Source organism: Lygodium microphyllum, chromosome 21, assembly GCF_053477565.2.
Source record: "Lygodium microphyllum isolate KBCC chromosome 21, Lygodium_microphyllum_v1.1.10, whole genome shotgun sequence".
NCBI lineage: Eukaryota > Viridiplantae > Streptophyta > Polypodiopsida > Schizaeales > Lygodiaceae > Lygodium > Lygodium microphyllum.
The window spans coordinates 22074159-22097313 of record NC_141155.1 but is presented as its reverse complement, the minus strand read 5'-3'; positions in this window follow the sequence as shown (position 1 = coordinate 22097313).

The following is a 23155-nucleotide window of genomic DNA, read 5'->3' as shown; positions in this document are numbered from 1 at the left end:
GAAAGAGCAGTCACTTGTCCCATTACTAACATCACTCGAGGAAATAATGATGAAATCCATAACTCACATCCAGTTTAGGAATCAACAAGGGAATAGTGCAGAGGGAGTATACCAAGGTGCACAATTGATGGTATATCAGTGCGTCCAACCCCGTCTGGCACAGGTGCAAGCAGGAAGGCCAGGGAGCCTTGTAGTGCAGTGTATAGAATAGAGTGACGTGTCCTGTGCTGATGGTAGAGACCCATCCTCGTGGGTGCATAGGGAACAGAAACGTACTTGACTCTAATGGTCGTAACGTCCCTCAATCCTCACCTCTCGATAATTGATTAAAGAAATACCAGTCACACTTGGCCCACCCTCTGTCTCACGCTCTGATAGATACAGAGGGCAACCCATTCCTGAAACCCAGTGATGTAATCCTCACCGTCACTTCTGCACAGGTTGTATGCCTTGTGCGCTTTTGATGGTGCAACTGTGCATCCCGCCCTGTGTCGGCATACAGTGCAAGAAGGAAGGCGAGGGAGCCTTATGGTGCAGTGCACAGGAACAGATCGTGCATCGTGCATTGAGAGGCCTATCCCGTGCATGCAACACTTAGTTCACACATCGCACCTCTCATTTGTTTTGAAGGGAAAGACTGGTCACTCACCCCACCCTCTGTCTCATGCTCACTAATAGATATAGAGGGCAACCCATACTCACATCCCCATCCTGTTAGGATGAAAGCTCACATCACTCAAGGGGTTGGTGATGAAGATCATGTCGGCTGTTTTGTTGTCATCGGAATCTTGAGGAGGAGGCGTATCCAGGGAGGCAGCCTACAAATCTGGTACTTCAATGATTTGTAAGAAAGGTCGTCTATTAAGAAGGATAGACGAACTGATATTGCAGAAACAGTGCACCAAGGTAGATGGCTTCAAATTACTTGTTGAAAAGGTTTTGCTGATGAGTCAGCTATCCTGAACTGCGGGGTGTCACCACCTTTTCCACAGTCAGCTTCTCGCCCAAGGGTGTTTCCACCTTTTCTTGGAACGAGGCATGTTATGACATGGAATTTCTTCATTTTCTCCCATAATAGTTTGTTTGTTTTTTTTCTTTCTTTTTCTTCTTTTTTTTTTCCTTTTTTTTTCTTTTCATAAGAAAGAAAATGGTAGAAATACCATGTGTCAGGACCAACCTCGCCACCGTTGTTGGATCAGACGAGAAGAAAACAAGGTTGGGTTGAGGTGTTTCTGCGAGGGGTTAGCAGAACGATGCCGCCTCATGAGGAGAATCATAAGGGCTATCAGAAGCACGACGAGAAGGACAGTGCGACACCCAAAAGGGGAAGGGTAGGTTGACTATGATTGTCAAGATCCCCAAGGAGGAAAGTACTTCTTTAGACAATAGCCATTGATCAGGAAAGGATCATCAAAGGCATCAACGGTCTACACGTGAACAGAGCCGTAGGATTGACAACAAGTACCTTGTATGGCCCCATCCACCGTTGTTAAAGCTTGCCAGGAAACTTGCCAATTCTCGAATCATAAGCTAGGACAAGATCACCTTCTTGGAACTTCTTGTGCTTGATGAAACTGTCATGATAGACTTTGCGTCGTGCTTGAGTGGTTTCCATGCACTGTAGGGCCATCCATCATATCTCATCCAAGCATTCCAAGTGCAGGAGACGGCCTTGTAGTGACTCATCATCTCCCAAGCGTTCTTGAACGGCCACTCGCAAAGAGGGCAATTCGAACTCAACAGGGAAGACGGGTTCTGTACCATACACTAACTGGAAAGGGGTCTGTCCTATAGCTGCCTTATGGGAGGTTCTGTATGCCCAAAGGGCCTCTGTAAGTCGATCGTCCCAGTCGTGACGATGGGCGGCAATCGTTCTTGTCAGAATAGAGCAAAGGATGTGATTGGTGACTTCAACTTGGCCATTGGCTCTGGGGTAATAGGGAGTGGACTTACGATGGCGGATCTTATACAATTCTGTCAGCTTCTCCATGATTTTGTTAAGGAAATGAGTACCTCTATCACTTACCAGCTCAAGGGGACTGCCAAAACGGGTGATAATATTTTCGTACATGAACAGGGCTATGCTATTACCATCATCCCGCTTCAAGACTTTAGCTTCACACCACTTTGTGACGTAATCTGTACATACTAAGATGTATCTGTTTTTCTTCCGTCTGGTGGGTGGATTAATGGGACCCACAAAATCCATTCTCCACTTCTCGAACGGCTTTAGGGGAAGAATGGGTTGCAGTGGCATGGCACTTGTTTTGGTGGGTTTTCCCATTCGCTGACAAGCATCACATCTCTTACAATAATCATATGCATCCTTGTGGAGGGTCGGCCACTAGTATCCTGCTAATAGAGCCTTCCTCGCTGTTGCTTCCCCTAGGAAGTGTCCACCACATGGTTCGTCATGGCATGCTTTCAATACTATGCCTATTTCATCCCCTGTAACACATCTTCGCAATACTTCATCTTTGCCTCTCTTGTACAGTGTACTGCCTAGCAAAGTGTAGGGGCTGATTCTAACATAAGCTTTTTCTTCTCATGGCTTGAGATGCCAGGAGGATATTGTTGAGTTGCCAAGAGGTTGGCTATGTCTGCATACCAGGGAGTAACTGTTTCAACTAGAAACAAAGAAGCATCAGGAAGGTCTGGATCATCCCGTTCCTCTGCTTTTGTTTGAGGGATCCATGATAGATGATCAACTAGGACATGGGAACGGCCAGGCTTAGTAAACACTTCAAAATTGAACTCCTAGAATAGGAGTAACCATCTCATCAATCGTCCTTTAACATCTACTTTGTTCATAAAGAAGGACATGGCTTCATGATCCACGTAGAACTTGAAATGCGTTGACAATAAATAGTGTCGAAACTTGTCCAATGCAAACACCATTGCCAAGCACTCAAGCTCTGTTACTGTGTAGTTCTGTTCCCTATCACTGACCTTTCGGCTTGCATAATATATTGGTTGATCTAATTTAGAAGGGCCCTTTTGACATAGGAGAGCACCTAGCCCTTCAACTGATGCATCTGTGTGCACATGGAACTCCTTCGTCCAATCAGGAGTTTGTAAAATAGGTGCTTGGATAAGGTATTATTTTAGGGTATTAAAGGCCTCTTCACAGTCATCAGTCCAAAGGAAAGCCGCATCTTTCCTCATGAGCTTGTGCGAGAGGCTGATTGCAAGAGAGCTTCGTTGTATCAATAGTAGCAGAGAGACTTCTGTATGGATTGTTGTGTGTCTGTGTGTCTTTGACGTGATGCCCTACCCCTATTTATATAGTAGTAAGGAGAGGGGTAAAGAGAGGACGATGACATCATTAATGATAAAGAGAAAACATTTTCTTTTAGTGCTTAGCTTTAAAGCTCATGCTTTTTTTCACTATTTTTGTTTTTTTCTGCCCTGCAACTTGTTTGGATCTTAACTTCATCGTATGAACTCCAAATGTAGTCGTTCGAGTACTCAAAACGATCGAAATGCATCTATTGACAAGTTTAGATAGATAGAATTGAAAAAATCTATCAAAAATAGGTGAAAATAAGAATTTTTATAAATTTCATTATGTTTATCAATCTTTTGTCTTGGACAACTTATTCATTTCAAAATAAGTGCTAGTATAAATTTGGATCCATCTAAAGTGGGAATTAAATCATCTAAACATGATACAAGAGATTTCAATCTATACTAGTAAACCAGACATGTTTCCTATAAATCCTGTAGAGATTTTGCAAATTTTTTCTATGTCTGGATGTGCAACATAAATCAATTTTCTTTGGAATGTATACACACATTGTTTACTAAAATAAACTAAGTAATGGGGACATTACATGTACAATGTTTTAAACCTTAACATCTGCCTTAGCCGAAAGAAGAGTGTGTTAAGTAAATCTTACATAGAACCACTTATGATCCCAAGGGAGAGAGCGAATATGCGATGGAAGGGTATCACGACTATTCCTGCACTGTTTGGATTATTATTCCAAGTGCTTGTGTTTGATGGTAAATGCATGGCAGGGGTTAGTGATGACAATTTGCCATGGGAAATAAAGAAATGTTTTCTTGGAAGATGATATTGGGCTGATTGCCTTGATTGTGCTAGTTTCTTAATTGGATTAATTAAGGAATGATATTTTGCATGGGTGGATCATCTCCAAGGTCACACAGTGTTTCAATGTGACAGGGCACTACTTGATTCATGGGCCGAAGGTCGAGTGGTGAAAAGTCCATCCATGAAAATTGTGTCTCACTCCTAGGTCACTTGGGGTCAGTGGAGCTTTGGACACCCCTTGCCTAGTCCAGAAACGGAGTTGTAGACGGCTATGAGCCCAACGTCTAGGGCGTTGGAAGATTCTATTCTAGATACTAAATGGAAATTATGGTGCCATGTGATTTGGACCGGGTACTTTTGTTGGACAAAAGGGATACATAATTTCTCTTGTATGGGCAGGAGACAAAGATTAACTTGAAGATAAGTTAAGGAACTTGTTTGTCAAAAGGGCTTCTTGTTTTGTATTTGTGTCTGTGCCATAAATTATGCAAACAAACCCCATTCCTTAAAAGTCCTAATTAAAGAAGCTGATTTTGAATGTCACACATAAATGTGATAGGATCTAATTAGAAAACTAAATCTATATAAGAAAAGTGAGTGGACGGAACTCCTAATGGGTCCATCCTATGGCAGGTTGGTCCTAGAGAACTGGGAGGCTTCTTGCAAGGTTTTATTGATGTCCAACCCTTAGGAATTGTTGGGTTAGAACCCCAGTTCATGCCGTTTTAGGGGGACCAAATGGGATTATGCCCTACTAGCCAGAGAGGTTCAGCAGCGCATCCCTCTCGTTTTCCATTCTCCTTGAGCCAATTGTAGCATGGATCTGCTTTGGATTGGGTATCTCTACATAAAGTAGGATGTCCATCACCCGATGCTAGAATGCTATCAGGAGACCTTGACCACTAGGAACTCAAATTTCAGGTCGATCCTAGTGGGTTCATCAACCACGAACATTCCATTGCAAGAGGCGGAATTGGGAAACCCTAGGCGACAAACCTTGGAACATTCCATGGGAGTGCTGGGCCACGACGCCTAGATTCATTTCTCGATGGACCGCTAAAACATACTTGGATAGCCGATAGGTGGGCAAGTTACATACAGTGATTTAATACAAGCAACCAATGCCCTAAGAATAACTTTTCTCACTAGGTGGAACCTTATTATGATAGACATGTAAAGAGTCTTGTAGTTGATAATTAGTGATTTAATTCAAGCAACCAATGCTCTAGGAATAACTTTGCTGAGGAGTTTAGAAATGTTGAGATGGTAAGCTCAACGCGTACGGACATTGATGATGGACATTGACATCTACACTTAGCACATTGGTGGTCATTATGATACACACATGGCCACCGACTTATCACTTATTATATTTAGTTTGTTACACCTACCTACAGCTGGCAAAGATATAGCGCCAGTCGATTAGTGTAGTCGATTATGCATTGTTTGACTTAGAAGGCCACTTTACTTTATGTTGTATCTTATCTATACTTTGTGTACATTATATAATGTGAGGAAGAAGAAGAAGAAACCGGCAAGAAAACGTTTTTTGGTCTCCATCTCTCTTCTTGTGTTCTTGAGTGAGCTTCCTCTTGTGTATATAGTGTGTGTTTGGCACAGCAGCTCAAGCACATTCCCCCATCATGCGATTCTTGGTATGGTATCAGAGCCACGCTACTGAGAGAGGCTAATTTCGAAGGCTAAAATGAAGGAGAAGAATCAAAGTTCGAGCAAGTAAGCAACGAGTAAGAAGCTCTCCCATTCTTCCACTCTCTCTCTTGGATAGTGCCTTGGAAGCAAGGTCGAGCAAAAATCTTACATTGTTGTGAGATTTGGTGTGCAAGCAGATCACTGTATATTCTACATATTGAACCTTTAGGGCTCACCACAGTTATTTTGGGCATCTGAGACCGTTTCAGGCCATGTTTTAGAGCCGCAAGGTTGCGGACAACAGTTTTAGGGTACACTGTGATTTCGGATGTATTGACCAATAGTGGGTGCACAAGTTGCATATTGCGAATCAGTAATTTTTGAGGTGTTTTCAGGAAACAAACATAAGGTTTATCTGCAAACAGGTTGCAGAGTACATGTACTATTGAGCAATCAGTGAAAAAGGTTGCTTGGTGTATTGTTGTGCACATGTTGTGAAAGATTGCAGAAGACTACCTTGTTGTGTTGTATCCTTGTTTGTTATAATGGCAGAGAATAGTGGAAATTCCATTATTGAGAAGATTGACAAGAACAACTACCCTTCATGGAAGTTCCGTGTGACGAACTTCCTCATTGGAAAGGGTCTTTATGAGTTTGTCTCAAGTGAAGAAAAGGAGGCAGAGCTAGGTATCCCTTCGACTGCAGATGAGTTAAAAGCATGGAAAGAGTGGAATGCAAAAGACAAAAAGGTGATGTATTGGCTATCTGCAGTCATTGATACTATGCTGGGACATATCAGCAATGCAAAAACTTCACATGCATCTTGGTCAATTTTTGAGAGCATGTTTTCAGTTAACTTAAGTAAGAGTTGAATGCCTTGAAGAAAGGAAAAATGTCTGTCAATGAGTATGTGTTGAAGGTGAGGAGCATTGCAGATGCTTTAGCAGTGATTGATGCAATGCCAAATGATGATGATTTGGTTTCATCCACTCTGAGTGGCCTTAACAATGAGAAGACATGGAAATCATTTGTTACTTCAGTATATGTACAGAAGGCATTTCTAGATTTTGATGAGCTGATCTCTCTCATGATTAATGAAGAGATCAATATGCAGGGTGATTCGTCTGAAAGAAATGGTGAACATGTCCAAGCATTTTACTCAAGTTCTGGAAGGGGACGTGGTAGATCCTCTTTGAGAGGCCATGGTATGGGACATGCTGGCAATAACCAGCAAAACAAGTTCAATCAATAGTTTGGTGAAATGTAGGTTTTTGGAGGCAGAGGAAATTTTAGAGGTAGCTCTAGAGGAAGAGGTGGATGGTAGAATAGAGGTTCTAGAAATTCTGCTATTGTTTGCCATTATTGTGGAAAAACAGGTCATATTGCAGCCCATTGCTATGCAAAGAAGGATGATATTCATCGTGCAAGGAAACTATGCATCGTCTTCACCACAGAATGAAGACAAAAATGAGCTTCTGTTTATTATGCAATATATGATGAATGCAGTTACAGGAAAGGGGATACATGATGATGTATGGTATGTCGATTTAGGTGCATCTAATCATATGACCAGTCATGTTGAATGGTTTACAGAGATGAAGGACTTACAAAACCCAGGTTACGTACAGACGGGTGATGATTCATGCCACCCAATTTCACACATTGGAAAGGTTCCCTTGTCCTTGTATGATGGCCAGACAAAAAGTTTGATAGATGTATTACATGTGCCATCAATTACAAAGAATCTAGTATATGTTGGCCAATGGTAGAGCAGGGATTGCATGTCGGATTCAATGCAAAATGTTGTTTTGTAGAAGACTTTAATGATAAGTGCAGGTTGGTCGCAAAAGGAAGTAGAGTTGGACGAATGTTCACTTTAGATGCTGGAATTCCTACGATGGATATTGCTATGTATGCTAAAGAAAAAGGAGTAGTTGTAGATATTGAAATATGGCATAAATGTATTGGACATGCAAATGTGCAATGGCTGAAATTAATGCAGTCTAGAGGATTGATTACACGGTTGCCTTCTTTTAGAATTGCAAAATTGCATAAAGCCTGTGAAGCATGCTAGTTTGGTAAGCATGCGAGACAACCCTTCTTGCATGATAGAGAAATGAGCAGAAATATACTTGATGTAGTATATACAAATGTTTGGGAGCCTACACAGAATGTATCTCTTGGTGGCAACAAAACTTTGTCACATTTATTGATGATTGTTCATGGAAGCTATGGGTATACTTCATGAAGGAAAAGAGTGATGTGTTTGAGCACTTCAAATCTTTTAAGGCAGTTGTTGAAATAGAAACATACTTAAAAGTGAAGTGCTTGAGATCAGATGGAGGGGGAGAGTACCTCTCTAATGAGTTCAGTGGCTTCTTGAGGACTCATGGGATAAAGAGGCAATTTACTTGCAGGTATATCCCAGAGCAAAATGGTATTGCAGAAATAAAAAACATTCATATTGCAGAAGTTGCATGGGCATTAATGGCTGAAAAGAATATGGCCAAATATTTTTGGTTTGAGGCTGTCCATACTGCTGTCTACATTATGAATAGAAATCCCACAGCTACAGTTTATGGGATGACTCCTAAAGAGTGCTTTACTGGCAAGAAGCCCGATGTATCGCACTTGAAGGTATTTGAATGTGTTGCATATGTTCATGTGCCAGATGAGCTACGGAAGAAGCTTGATCCAAAGGCTGAAAAATGTATTTTTATTGGGTACTCTTTAGATCAGAAAGGGCATCACTGTTATAACCCTCTCACAAGTGAGTTCAAAGTGAGCAGGGATGTTATCTTTGATGAGACGGACAGCTGGTATTCACCTATTGGTGATGTATTAGATGATGATAATGATAAGGACAGCTATGTGCAAAAAGAAAAACAAGAATCACAGAGACTTACTGGACCAGAAACATCATCTGGTACTATATGTATAGTGAGCCCTTGGTCTAGGAGACTAAGGAGTAGTCTCACATCTTCAGGTGGATCTATAAGTGTTGCAGGGAAGGAAAAAGGAAAAAAGAAAGTGCTAGATGGTAATGATGCATCTACCAGTCATTTGGGATTTGATGGAGATTCTAGTGGTTTGGAGAGATTGGATGATGAGCTTGGCATCCCTTCAGTCAGGACACTAGGTGTACAAAGAGCTCATAGTAATGTAAAGGCTCCATTGAGTAATCCGGTGGTACGCTGTCGTATTGCTGCGCATTCGAGGTGTGAAAACCATCCAAAAGTTGTGTGTGGGATTTGATACTTTGTACATATTTAGTTGGTGTTTATACTTTTGTTCTGCGTGGGTAATAAAGTGAAGAGGGGATTGGTGCAAGAGGAACTTATCCGTAATGCTCTGGTTGACATGTACATTAAATGTGACATGCTTGAAGAAGAACAGGGAATTTTTGAGGAAGTACTAAACTGTTTTAAAGAGATGCATATTGAAGTACTAAACTGTTTTCATACCCCTATTTGGCTCTGGCCTGCTATTTTCTTCACAGACAAGACATTTAATGCATTGGTACAGTTTAGATAGATTGGAGTGGTGTATAGAATGGCTCCTTTCAAGGAAGGGACAATTTTGTGCATATTTCACAAGCTGGTGGATAATTTGAATCCATTGGAGAGCGGTCTTTCTGGAGCGAATCACCAAGACAATGTATGTGTGCAGCATTTACATGCAATCTATGTGAAGTTTGAACAACTTGTGTAAGGAATCCTTATGCTTTCCTGAAGGGAATTGTATTTCTAGAGGAAGGAAGCAAAAGTATTAGGGAATGTTGGAAAAAGTAAGGATACATGGAGGGCTATTTTTGAAAAGGGTTTTTTTGGGGGAAAGGAGCTTAATGGAGAAGGAGAACAAAAAAGCAGAAGGAGAATTTGGGGGAAAAGGAGGGCGCTATGTAGAAAAAGCTGAAGGAAGAAAACTCTGATCATCAGAAAAGAAAGAATATAGAAGAGAAGTGGGACCGACAGTAAAAAAAAATGCCAGTTGATACAGAAACTGAAAGGCGGGATCTTCCTGTCGAATTCTATGCTTTAGAAAGGGAACAACGTATTCTAGATAGACAGAAAACCATCTTATGTTATTTTTTATGATCCAAACATGGTATTTGTTAGAGAAACGGAAGTTTACAAGGAAAAAACTGAGGAGAACGGTTCGCACCCAGAAGAAAAGCAGAAGATAGTGGACAGGAAGGTGTGATCCCTGCTTATCTTTTGGATCGTGAAGATACAACCAGCTCAACACTGTTATTATGGGAACTGTGATGAATGATTTGAGTGGATTGAGAGTTTTACAGGCCCATCTGGGAACATACAGAAGAGCATTGTGAGGAATTGCTTGGCTGGATGGACACGACATTTTGTCAGGAAAGCAGACGAATTGAGAGGAGGAGCTGACTGGAGATCAATATGTGCAGAATTCAGGTGACAAAAGAAAGGCCAGAGTTGTGGAGAGCAGGACAACGAAGGGACCCAATTCTGCTTCTGGTGTGAATTCTAGACACCTCACATATTTTCGCTTCAGTGGATGAGTTATGGCATTGGCCTTGATGCATCGGAAGAGAAGATTGACAGTATAAAGTGATCCGCGATGAAGGTAATGATGACGGCTCTTCAAACAGAACGAAAGTTGTAGCTCAAGAAGACATTGAAGACTGTGTTGTAGAAAAACCTGCTATTATAATGGAAACAAGGGGGGGGAATGCAATCAACAATTGAAGAAGAAAATCGTCGACTAGTTGCAACTTTGGAACAGATTGACAACGATGAGGCCATGAGTTAGCTCAGAGAAAAGACAAACAATACCAACGAACAATTTCTGCTGCAGGGATCTTGGATGTTGCGAATGGACCTTGCCTATTGCTAGAGAATAAGCTAGTTGGAGGATCTTTGTTTGAACTAGAGCGTGACAGACTTCTAAAAGTGCAGGAAGAAACTAGAAGACAGAATTTCTTAATGCAATCTAGCGAGGGGCTCTTGGAAGGCACACCCATGGCTGCTGCTGGCCCTGCTGATACTTCTCTATCCTTTGTATGCATCAGTCCAGGCCATCGAAAGTGAGTCGAAAGAGGATGATCAACAGTGGCTCACATACTAGATCCTGTACTCTTCCTTGACCTTTGTCGAGATTGTGGCAGCCCCTGTTTATGCTTAGATAGCCTTTCCTTACACAAATATCACTTATCTACCTGGATATGTTGAATGTATACAGGATGTACAGTGAATTCATATTAAGTAACATAGTGACAGAGAGTTTAGACCAGACCCTGACTGGTTCTATACACTTATGATATTGTCAACTGCACTTTTCAATAAGCCAGCCTTCAGAAACCTTGTATACAAAGGTCTAATTCTTGCTGAGAATGGGAAGGTGTCCTTTTACAACTTGTAAGTTTCCTGAGTGTAGCCATGAATTGCAAAATCCTTGGCAAATTGTTTCTGAATACATCTCTGCTGCTGTGATTTTCAGATTCAGTTTCTCCTTGAACTTGGATTTCATATTGTTGGGAAGAATTTATTTTTTTTGAAACCTTGTACTTCTCAACTGTGCACGGCTTTGAATAGAAAAGATCTAACACAAGATGATCCATTGATCCATCTTTTATCACCGATATCTCTTATTTTAGAACTGATCTTCTATCTTGAAATTTATCAAGGACTTCTGAAGTCGTGACATTGCTTTCGAAACCCTTTGACATCTTTGGTGAACCCGACGTGAAAGCGTCGCAGAAATTTCAAGATGGGAGATACTTCAGCATCTATTTCAGCCTCTTCTACAATTCCAGATGGTCCTCTACTTCAGCTCCATCAATGATTGTTGCATCAAGTACTTCAACAGATTATCTAAAGCAGATTTTGCAGAATATGTCCATGTATATGCAGCTTCAAAATCAGCAGACACAATTGTATGTGCAGCAGCAGCAACAATTGCATCAACAACAGTTGTCTCAGCAAAGGCAACTATATTCGGAGCAGGAGAATGCAAACAGTGCAACTAAGGCGATTGAAGTCGTTGAGAATGAGAAGAAGATATTTGATGGCCGTAATGTTTCAGCATATTTGAAGACATATGAGATCAAGATGGGGTTTTTTGGAGTTCCAGCTGGACTTATGAGTAAGTACTTCCTTCGTCTTGTCACACCCGCCTTGAGGGCAAAAGTGACTGATCTTTTTATTCAAAATTCACATTGGCAAGATTTTAAGAAGGCTCTAAAAGAAGAGTATTTCCTTGAGGACTTTGGGATGGCTACATGGCAGTCATTCCGAGAGTGGGTCTACATGCCAAACAAAGGTCTAGCTGCTTCAGAGTTGATTCGAGAATTTGAAGAGAGGTATAGTCAGCTTGATGCCATTGAACAAAGAGCATTGGATGTTGAAAAAGTTGAGCTTTTCTTGCAAGCTACAGATCCTGCTCTTCAGGAAGAATTGGGAGAGCTTCTTGAGGATCGCACGAAGCCTATGGGACTTAAAACAGATTGGCAGGATGCCCAGGATGCAATCTCGACTTTGACCAAGAGGAGGATATGGAAGACCCGCCTACAGAATGGTTCTATGACACCGACACCATCTTCTGCTCCTATGCCTGCTTCTATCCTTGTTATTTCTTCTCCTCCTCAGCTAGTTTCTTGGCCTATGCCAGTGCCTACTGTTTCTACTCCTCCTATTCCTCCTGTTCCATGACCGATGCCTACACCTTCTGCTCCAAAACCATCCACTCCATCGGTGCCTACCTCTCTTGATGACATAATCAAAGGCATAACGGATTTGACACTGGAGTCAGTTAAAGCGGATTTGGTGGGAAAATTGAAAGAGTAGTTTGCTTCGACTGCGCCTACTAGTTCTTCTAGTGCTCCTACTGCACCTAGGAATGCTCCTAGTGCACCTAGGAGAGATCAGAGATGTATTTGGTGCGATAGTACGGACCATCAGCATTGCAGGGATTGTGAATATTTTCAGGATGCAAGGAGGAAGAATTTGGTATTTTGGGGACAAGATGGTAAGATTTGGTTGATTGAAACAGGAGCTCCGCTTGCTACCAACTTTGGTAAAGGCGGAATGAAGAAGTTAGTGGATGACATGGCTGCACGTACTTCTTATGTGACAGCTAGAGGAGATGCTTCTGCATATGGAGTCCAGATTGAGAAGGGATCAGAGAATCAGTCAGTACTATGGACTTATGCTATGGAAACTGCAAACAAGGAAAAAATTCAGCAAACTGTTTTGACTAGTGCAGGCTCTAGCATCAGATCTGAGACAGGTTGGGATTCGCCTGTTGACAGGTACTCTATTTATGCCTACTTGGCTAAGTCTCAGGAAGTAGATGTACTTGTTGAGGAGAAGCGTAAGAGGGATGAAGAAAATCCAAGTGCAGCTAAAACGACTAGAGGGGGTGAGTTTGTTACTCCACCTACTGTAGGACCGTCTTTGAGACCAGGGCCAGAACGACAGATGGAAGATGCTCAAAAGAGAGAAAAGAGGCAAGAGCCTAGAGAGAGAAAGCAGCCAGGATTTAGATTGATGTCCGATATTGAGACATCTACGGACATGAAGAAAATCTTTAATGACAAGATACTTGGCAGTGAGGTGACTTTCACTATTTTTGAGGTTTTGGGCATCTCGAAAAGAGAGTTTCAAGATCAGTTTCAAGAGGTACTGAAGAGGAAAAGACATGCATTGCCTATCACTGATACACAGGGAGTTTTGATTGGGGAGTTGGATGAGGATGAGGATGAGGTTATGGTTGACAATGCTTCTGTTTTTCCGCAGATGGAGAAGAAGGTTCAGCCTATGCATTATGCTGAAACTGATGAGCCTGTCTTGATACCGCGTAGTCACTTTTCGCGTAGTCATTGGGCTAGGGCAACTACAAAGACGATGGTAAAAATTGGAGAGAAACATGTGCCTTATGTTTCTTTGGTGGATCATGGTTCAGAGATTAATCTCATAGTTCGTGGAGTTTATGAGAGTAACAGATGGCCTATGGATGTAGAGCATGGGTGGCATATGAGAACCGCCAACAATACTGCAGGTGATTTGTATGCTGCCTGTCCCAGTGTCAGGGTTTCTATTGGAGATGTAGAGGAGGATTTCCATTTCTTTGTGCAGGATTCATGCTCTTATCCCATAATTCTTGGACAGCCATTCATCACAGAGATGCGCATGGAAACAAAGATAATGGATGATGGATCTGCTTATGCACGGATTCGCAGCAAAGATGGCATGAGAGCAATTCAGTTTATGACTGTGTGTGTGAACCATGTTAGAAACAGGGATACTCTCAGAGATGCACCTTTGCCCACTGTGAGGAATTCGGGTTTTCATTAGGTACCGCCGTTTCGCGAGACGACAGTGGTACAGAGCAGAGGAGATTGGAGTTCTCGCCTCCTAGCAGAGCAGTGTTTTCTCCTCCGTTTTTGTTGGGATTTCAGCAAACAGTTCGATGAGCTATTAGAAGATTTCTAGGTTGCCTAGAGCTACCAGGCAGTACATATGCAGGAAGGAGAAAAATTTGAAAAATGCAGGAATTTTAGAGAATGATGAGCACATAGATGGGATGTATGATAGTATGATTTGTGCAGATACGATGGAAGATATGCTGAAAACTGATATGCAGAGTTGCCACAGTAATGTATTAGTGCAATCCCTAGACATGTTTCATGAAATTGGAGATTTTGTGTCACAGATTGAATCAGAGGCTGAGGTGATTCAGCAAAAAGTGTTGAGTGCTGAAGAAATTCAGCAAACAAAGTTTCCGGCTAATTATGATCAGCTTATAGAGACATAGAGGGCTGAAAACTTTCAGCATCTAGAGTTTAGGGTTGTTTCTATGTAGTCCATAGAGCGGAGGGCTGAGGATATTCAGCCATTGGAGTGCAGAATTGCTGATTTACAGCAAGATTTGAGTAATGCAGAAGAGCATAATGAAGCGAGGGTTGACACGAAATACATGACTGTGGATAAGAAGGTGAAGCTGGTAGCTGTACCGCTTCCACCTGACAGTGATCAACAAATAGAGAGGGCTGCCAAACAGCCAATTTTGAGGAATCCGAAGCATATAGGTCATAAATTTTCAGCAGAGACTCTTGCTGAATTGAAAATTGGAAATGGTGATTTCTTGCTACCCACAGAGAGGCAATGCTTTCAGGAGATGCTTGAGTGACATGGAAGAGGGTTTGCTTTTTTTCCGCATGAGATTGGATGTGTGAATCCGGATATTGTTGCTCCTATGGTGATCTTTACTATTCCTCATATTCCATGGAACCTCCGACCTATTCCAGTGCCTAAGGCACACCTGCCAAAGCTGATTGATTTGTTGAATGAGAAAATCAGGATGGGAATCCTAGAGCCTTCATCTGCACCGTACTCAAACAGGTGGTTTACAGTTCCAAAGAAGAATGGTACTCTCCGATTTATACAGGACATGCAGCCAGTAAACAGAGTTACTATCAGGAATGTTGGTATAGATCCAGCTGTGGATGAGTTTGCAGAAGCATTTGCTGGACGTGCCATCTATTCTTTAGGTGATTTGTATTCGGGATATGATCACTTTCAGTTGGCTTTAGAAAGCAGGGACATAACCACTATGAGAACTCCTATTGGGCTTGTCAGGATGTGTACCTTGCCTCAAGGTGCCACTAATTCTGTTGCGCATATGATGAATGCCATGCATAAGGTCGTTCGTGATTATATACCTCAGCTTACCATGCCTTTCTTGGATGATGTGCCCATTAAGGGGTGTGCAGAAGAAGAGAAGAATGAGAGTCTAAATGAGTAGGGATGCATATACTTTGTGGCTGATCATATTTCAGCTTGTGAGAAGATTTTGGCCAGGTTAGAAGAAGTGAACTTGACACTTTCAGGGCAAAAATCTGTTTTTGGAGTGAATGAGGTTGTCATTGTTGGACATATGTGTGGATATTATGGCACGAAACCCTCACCTGATAAGGTGAATGCTATAGGCAAGATTGCGGAGTATTGCTCTACCACTTCAGAGGTACGGAGATTCATTGGAGCTTGTGTGTTTTATATGATTTGGATACCCCATTTTGCACACATAGCAGATTGTTTATATCAGCTGCTTCGAAAGGGGCAGAAATTCTATTGGGATGAGAGCCACACTAGAGCCATGCGAAAATTGAAGAAGTTATTGCAGATTGCTCCTACTCTCAGGAAAGCGGATTATAATTGTGGAAGGCCTATTGTATTGACAGTTGACACTAGTCCAATTGGCATAGGTTGGGCTGTGGGTCAAGATGATGCAGATGGAAACATGTATGCTATTTGGTTTGGGGCGAAAGTCCTAAACGAGAGACAGAGGAGATATCCACAAATTAAGAGGGAGTTACTGGGGATTGTTACGGCTCTCAAATGTGACAAGGTATACTTTATTGGAGCTTCAATTGTGGTAGAGATAGATTGCTTGCCATTGATTGGTATGATTACGAGTTGCTCTACTCTGGATATAGCTATGTTGAGATGGATTGCATACATCAAGTCATTAAATCTAGAATTTCAACACATAGCAGGGAAGGATAATTCAGTGGCAGATATGCTGTCTAGAGCCAGATATGATGATGAGGAGATGCTATTTGCAGAAGAGGATGATGCAGAAATTTCAGCCACTATGGTTGATCATGTTTGCCATGTCTATGATATTGTGGCTTTCATAGAAGAACTCTATGTTGGAGATTGGTTGCAGATTGGCAAGTACCTTAGTACACTAAGTAAAAGAGATGAATGGACAGATGAAAAGTTCAAAAAGATCAGAAGGAAAGCCTATGGTTATTTTCTCAAGGACGGATTTCTTTGGAAGCATCCGAAGAAAAGAGGCCGATTACCTTTGCGGGTTGTCTGCGATAGAGAGACACAGTTACAGGTGATGAGGGAGTTTCATGAGAGTCCTTGGGCTTGTCGTAGAGGAGTGTGGGCTACTTATGAGAAAATCAAGGAGAAATATTGGTGGAAAGGCATGTATAGAGATGTTTCTCACTTTGTAGAGACTTGCAGGGACTGCCAGATGTATTCGGCAGTGCGTCATCGAGATGAGCTTCATCCGACCTATCCGCTATGCATTCATTATAAGTGGGTAGTTGACTTGGTTACTATGCCTATGGGTCTATGGCAGATGAGGTATATTGTTTTGGCTAGAGAGGATCTTACCAATCATGTTGAGGGTAGATCTTTGAGAACGAAAACCACTAGTGCAGTGTGTAAGTTCTTATTGAAAGAAATTTTCTGCAGGTATGGCTATGTGGGTAAGATCACTGCGGATCGTGGTGAATTGGATGTAGATGAAGCTAGGGAGTTTTTCTCTCAACTAGGAATCAAGTTGGCTCTAACCACAGCATACAATCCAGAGGGAAATGGGAAGAGTGAAAGAGGGCATCTGCCGATAGTGAAAGCATTAGCCAAAGCATGCAAAGGACGGATTGGAGAATGGCCGAGACTTCTACCATTTTCTTTGTGGGCTGATTGTACGACTCACAAAGTTACCACAGGATATATGCCCGCAAAGTTGATGTATGGTCAGAAACCTGTTATGTCGACTGAGACTTGTGCTTTGACTTGGTCAGTTTTACCTTGGCAGGAGGATTTGACGAGAGAGGAGCTCTTAGCTCTTCGGATTCGGCAGTTGGAGAGAAGACCAGAGGATATTCAGCTAGCTATTGACAGGTTGAAGGTTGCTAGACTAAGAAATAAGGATAGGTTTGACAGCAGGCATTGCTTGCGGCCTAGAGCAATAGAAGAGGGAGACTGGGTATTAGTCTTTGATATCAGCCTTGAAAATCAGCATACTGCACTTCGGAAGATGGTGAAAAGATGGTTTGGGCCGTACATAGTCAGACATGTCTTTGATAATGCAACATATGAGTTGACAGAATTGGATGGGACAGTGCTTAGAGTGCCTATTGCTGGAAAAAGAATCAAGATTTTCAAGAAAAGAGATGATGAAGATTATGCATTGGAAGAATTTGCAAGAGAAGAGCAACGAGAAGAAACTCCAATGAAAGAGACAGATGATATGACAGATAATCTTGTTGATATACCGGAAATGCATAATGAAGAGATTCATCTCTTTGTGGATCTTGATGATAACGATCATGGGTAGTTGGCCCATCTGGAGGATGTGCAGAATTAGAGGGGGTGGATGTCGTATTGCTGCGCATTCGAGGTGTGAAAACCATCCAAAAGTTGTGTGTGGGATTTGATACTTTGTACATATTTAGTTGTTGTGTTTATACTTTTGTTTTGCGTGGGTAATAAAGTGAAGAGGGGATTGGTGCAAGAGGAACTTATCCGTAATGCTCTGGTTGACATGTACGTTAAATGTGACATGCTTGAAGAAGAACAGGGAATTTTTGATAGATTGGTAACTCGAGATGCAGTCTCATGGGCTATACTTATTTCAGGATATGCTGATTATGGGATTTTTGAGGAAGTACTAAACTGTTTTAAAGAGATGCATATTGAAGTACTAAACTGTTTTCATACCCCTATTTGGCTCTGGCCTGCTACTTTCTTCACAGACAGGACATTTAATGCATTGGTACAGTTCAGATAGATTGGAGTGGTGTATAGAATGGCTCCTTTCAAGGAAGGGACAGTTTTGTGCATATTTCACAAGATGGTGGATAATTTGAATCCATTGGAGAGCGATCTTTCTGGAGGGAATCACCAAGACAATGTATGTGTGCAGCATTTACATTCAATGTATGTGAAGTTTGAACAACTTGTGTAAGGAATCCTTATGCTTTCCTGAAGGGAATTGTATTTCTAGAGGAAGGAAGCAAAAGTATTAGGGAATGTTGGAAAAAGTAAGGATACACGGAGGGCTATTTTTGAAAAGGGTTTTTTTGGGGGAAAGGAGCTTAATGGAGAAGGAGAACAAAAAAGCAGAAGGAGAATTTGGGGGAAAAGGAGGGCGCTATGTAGAAAAAGCTGAAGGAAGAAAACTCTGATCATCAGAAAAGAAAGAATATAGAAGAGAAGTGGGACCGACAGTAAAAAAACATGCCAGTTGATACAGAAACTGAAAGGCGGGATCTTCTTGTCAAATTCTATGCTTTAGAAAGGGAAAAACGTATTCTAGATAGACAGAAAACCATCTTATGTTATTTTTTATGATCTAGACATGGTATTTGTTAGAGAAATGGAAGTTTACAAGGAAAAAACTGAGGAGAACGGTTCGCACCCAGAAGAAAAGCAGAAGATAGTGGATAGGAAGGTGTGATCCCTGCTTATCTTCTAGATCGTGAAGATACAACCAGCTCAACACTGTTATTATGGGAACTGTGATGAATGATTTGAGTGGATTGAGAGGTTTACAGGCCCATCTGGGAACATACAGAAGAGCATTGTGAGGAATTGCTTGGCTGGATGGACACAGCATTTTGTCAGGAAAGCAGACAAATTGAGAGGAGGAGCTGACTGGAGATCAATATGTGCAGAATTTAGGTGACAAAAGAAAGGCCAGAGTTGTGGAGAGCGGGACAACGAAGGGACCCAATTCTGCTTATGGTGTGAATTCTGGACACCTCACATATTTTCGCTTCAGTGGATGAGTTACGGCATTGGCCTTGATGCATCGGAAGAGATTGACAGTATAAAGTGATCCGCGATGAAGGTAATGGTGACGGCTCTTCAAACGGAACGAAAGTTGTAGCTGAAGAAGACATTGAAGACTGTGTTGTAGAAAAACCTGCTGTTATAATGGAAACAAGGGGGGGGAATGCAATCAACAATTGAAGAAGAAAGTCGTCGACTAGTTGCAACTTTGGAACAGATTGACAAAGAGGAGGCCATGAGTTAGCTCAGAGAAAAGACAAACAATACCAACGAACAATTTCTGCTACAGGGATCTTGGATGTTGCGAATGGATCTTGCCTATTGCCAGAGAATAAGTTAGTTGGAGGATCTTTGTTTGAACTAGAGCATGACAGACTTCTAAAAGTGCAGGAAGAAACTAGAAGACAGAATTTCTTAATGCAATCTAGGGAGGGGCTCTTGGAAGGCACGCCCATGGTTGCTGCTGGCCTTGCTGATACTTCTCTATCCTTTGTATGCATTAGTCTAGGCCATTGAAAGTGAGTCGAAAGAGGATGATCAACAGTGGCTCACATACTGGATCCTATACTCTTCCTTGACCTTTGTTGAGATTGTGGCAGCCCCTGTTTATGCTTGGATAGCCTTTCCTTACACAAATATCACTTATCTACCTGGATATGCTGAATGTATACAGGATGTACAGTGAATTCATATTAAGTAACATAGTGACAGAGAGTTTAGACCAGACCCTGACTGGTTCTATACACTTATGATATTGTCAATTGCACTTTTCAATAAGCCAGCCTTCAGAAACCTTGTATACAAAGGTCTAATTCTTGCTGAGAATGGGAAGGTGTCCTTTTACAACTTGTAAGTTTCCTGAGTGTGGCCATGAATTGCAAAATCCTTGGCAAATTGTTTGTGAATACATCTCTGCTGCTGTGATTTTCAGATTAAGTTTCTCCTTGAACTTGGATCTCATATTGTTGGGAAGAATTTATTTTTTTTGAAACCTTGTACTTCTCAACTGTGCACGGCTTTGAATAGAAAAGATCTAACACAAGATGATCCATTGATCCATCTTTTATCACCGATATCTCTTATTTTAGAACTGATCTTCTATCTTGAAATTTATCAAGGACTTCTGAAGTCGCGACATTGCTTTCGAAACCCTTTGACAATGCAGATCCAACATGGTCATATACCCTATTAAAAGATTTGGTTTTGAAGGTTATGCAGCTCACCATTATTCTTATATGGTGAAACTACTTGAGGATGTTGAGCCCACTTGTTTTGAGAATGCTGTTGGTCATGCTCATTGGGATGCAACAATGGATGAGGAGATGGCTGCATTAGAAGCCAATAAGACTTGGGATTTGGTACCCTTACCTAAGGGTAATAAATCTATTGGCTATTAGTGGGTTTACAAAGTCAAGCATAATGCAGTCGGTTCAATTAGTAGGTATAAGTCTAGGGTTGTTGCAAAAGGCTATGCTCAAACATATGGTATAGATTATGACGAGACATTCAGTCCAGTTGCTGGGATGGCAACTGTTAGGTGTGTGATTGCCTTGGCAATAGCCAAAGGTTGGAGTTTGCAGCAAATGGATGTTAAGAATGCCTTCTTACATGGTGAATTTCAAGAAGAAGTGTATATGGAGCAACCACTAGGTTATGAGGATTTAGAGTATCCCATATATGTGTGCAGGTTAAAGAAGGCGCTCTATGGACTGAAACAAGTACCTAGAGCATGGTCTGACAAGATTGGAGAGTATCTTGTCAATATTGGATTTGTATTTCTGATGCTGATCACTCACTTTATGTAAGAAATGGAGATGTAGGGTTGGTCATCATAGTCATCTATGTGGATGACTTGATTATTACATGTGACAGTGATAAAGTTAAGGACTTCTTGAAGAAGAAGTTTGAGATGAAAGATTTGGGTGACCTGAGAGACTTTCTTAGTATTGAGGTGATCAGATGTGAAGATGGTATATGGCTATCCCAAAGGTAGTATGGCTTGGATATGTTATCCAAGTATGGTATGACAATATGTAAACCTCTTTTAGTACCATTGGAGCAAAATGTGAAGCTGAGTGCTGATGTTGGGGATGAGATAGAAGACCCTACCATGTTCAGGAGGATAGTGGAGAGTTTGATTTACATGACTATCATAAGGCCAGACTTGAGTTATGTTGTTGGCCTTGTCGATTAGTTTATGCAGATGCCTAGAAAGCCTCGTTTGGATATAGTTAGACGTATATTGAGGTACATGAAGTCCACTTTACATTATGAAATTTTTTATGAGGTAGGTAAGGATGTACATGTCTTTGGATACAGAGATGCAGATTGGGCTGGTAGCATGTCAGACAGAAGATCTACAAGTGGATTCATGTTTTCCCTTGGTAGTGTAATAGTTACATGGAGCAGCAAAAAGCAATCTACAGTTGCTTTATCGAGTACAGAAGTTGAGTGTAGAGGTGCTGCTATGGCAGCATGTGAGGTGGTATGGTTGCAAAAGTTATTAGGTGATTTGGAGATGGTCCACTTGTCGTTCATTATGACAACATGAGCAGCATACAGTTAGTTAGGAATCCAGTGTTCCATGCTAGGACAAAACACATTAAGGTATACTACTAGCTGACATTTTCACAAAGGCATTGGAGGCAGAGAAGCTTCGGAAGTTTCAAAGCTTACTTGGAGTTGCAGAGATAGAGTTGAGCTTGAGGGGGAGTGTTGAGATGGCAAGCTCAACACATGCGGACATTGATGATGGACCGCCTGGCTAGATAAGTCGCACATCTACACTTAGCACGTTGGTAGTCATTATGATACTCACATGGCCACTGACTTATCACTTATTATATTTAGTTTGTTACACCTACCTACAACTGGCAAAGATATAGTGCCAATCGATTAGTGTAGTCGGTTATGCACTGTTTGACTTAGAAGGCCACTTTCCTTTATGTTGTATCTTATCTATACTTTGTATACATTGTATACTGTGTGAAAGAAGAAGAAGAAACCAGCAAGAAAACGTTTTTTGGCCTCCATCTCTCTTCTTGTGTTCTTGAGTGAGCTTCCTCTTGTGTATACAATGTGTGTTTCGTATAGTAGCTCAAGCACATTCCCCCATTACGCGATTCTTGACAAGAAAGCATGAAACAAACTATCATTTCATAGAAATCAACAAACAAAGACATAGAATTTCATGTATATCTTCAATATATATAAAGTTTTCTTTGAATGAGGTAGGCCGGATGGAGAAGGAAGAAGATTATGTACACCTAGATGAAGAGGTTAAAGAAAATGAAGAGATGTTTCAAGAGGATATTGAGAATCAAGTGGTATGGGTTTTAATCGTATTGTTTTCATCAAGAGTGAAGTAAAAGAAAAGGAAATAGGATTGAGTTCAAAGACTAAAGAAGGCCCTCTTGATTACATCCCTACATTTCCTAGCTATCTCGTCAATTAAACAAAATATGTATTGCTCAATGATATTCAACACCTTTTTTATCTTAGAGAAGATTAGTGCTTACCTATCTTGCAAGGTGGGGTCAACTTGACAAGGATTTCATAAGCCATGAACCATGTCGTCTAGTAGCTCTTAATGTTGAGGAGAAAAATTTTCAAGATAGCTCAAGTTCCTTATATTCACGTATTGACTAGATTATCAAGTATGAAAATAAAGGGTTGCCTACAAAAGATGAGTTCTTGCAGGTTTTGAAAAGATATGATATTGAAGACATGGGGTAGAAAGACAAACTAAAGCCTGCATTAGAAGATAATCCAAAAATTTCAATAAATATTTACAACAAAAGCCTTCTTGAAGAAGATGCAAATCCCAAGGTATCCATATTTCAGGATTAACACTAGAGTTTTATTATGCTTAATGGATAAATGA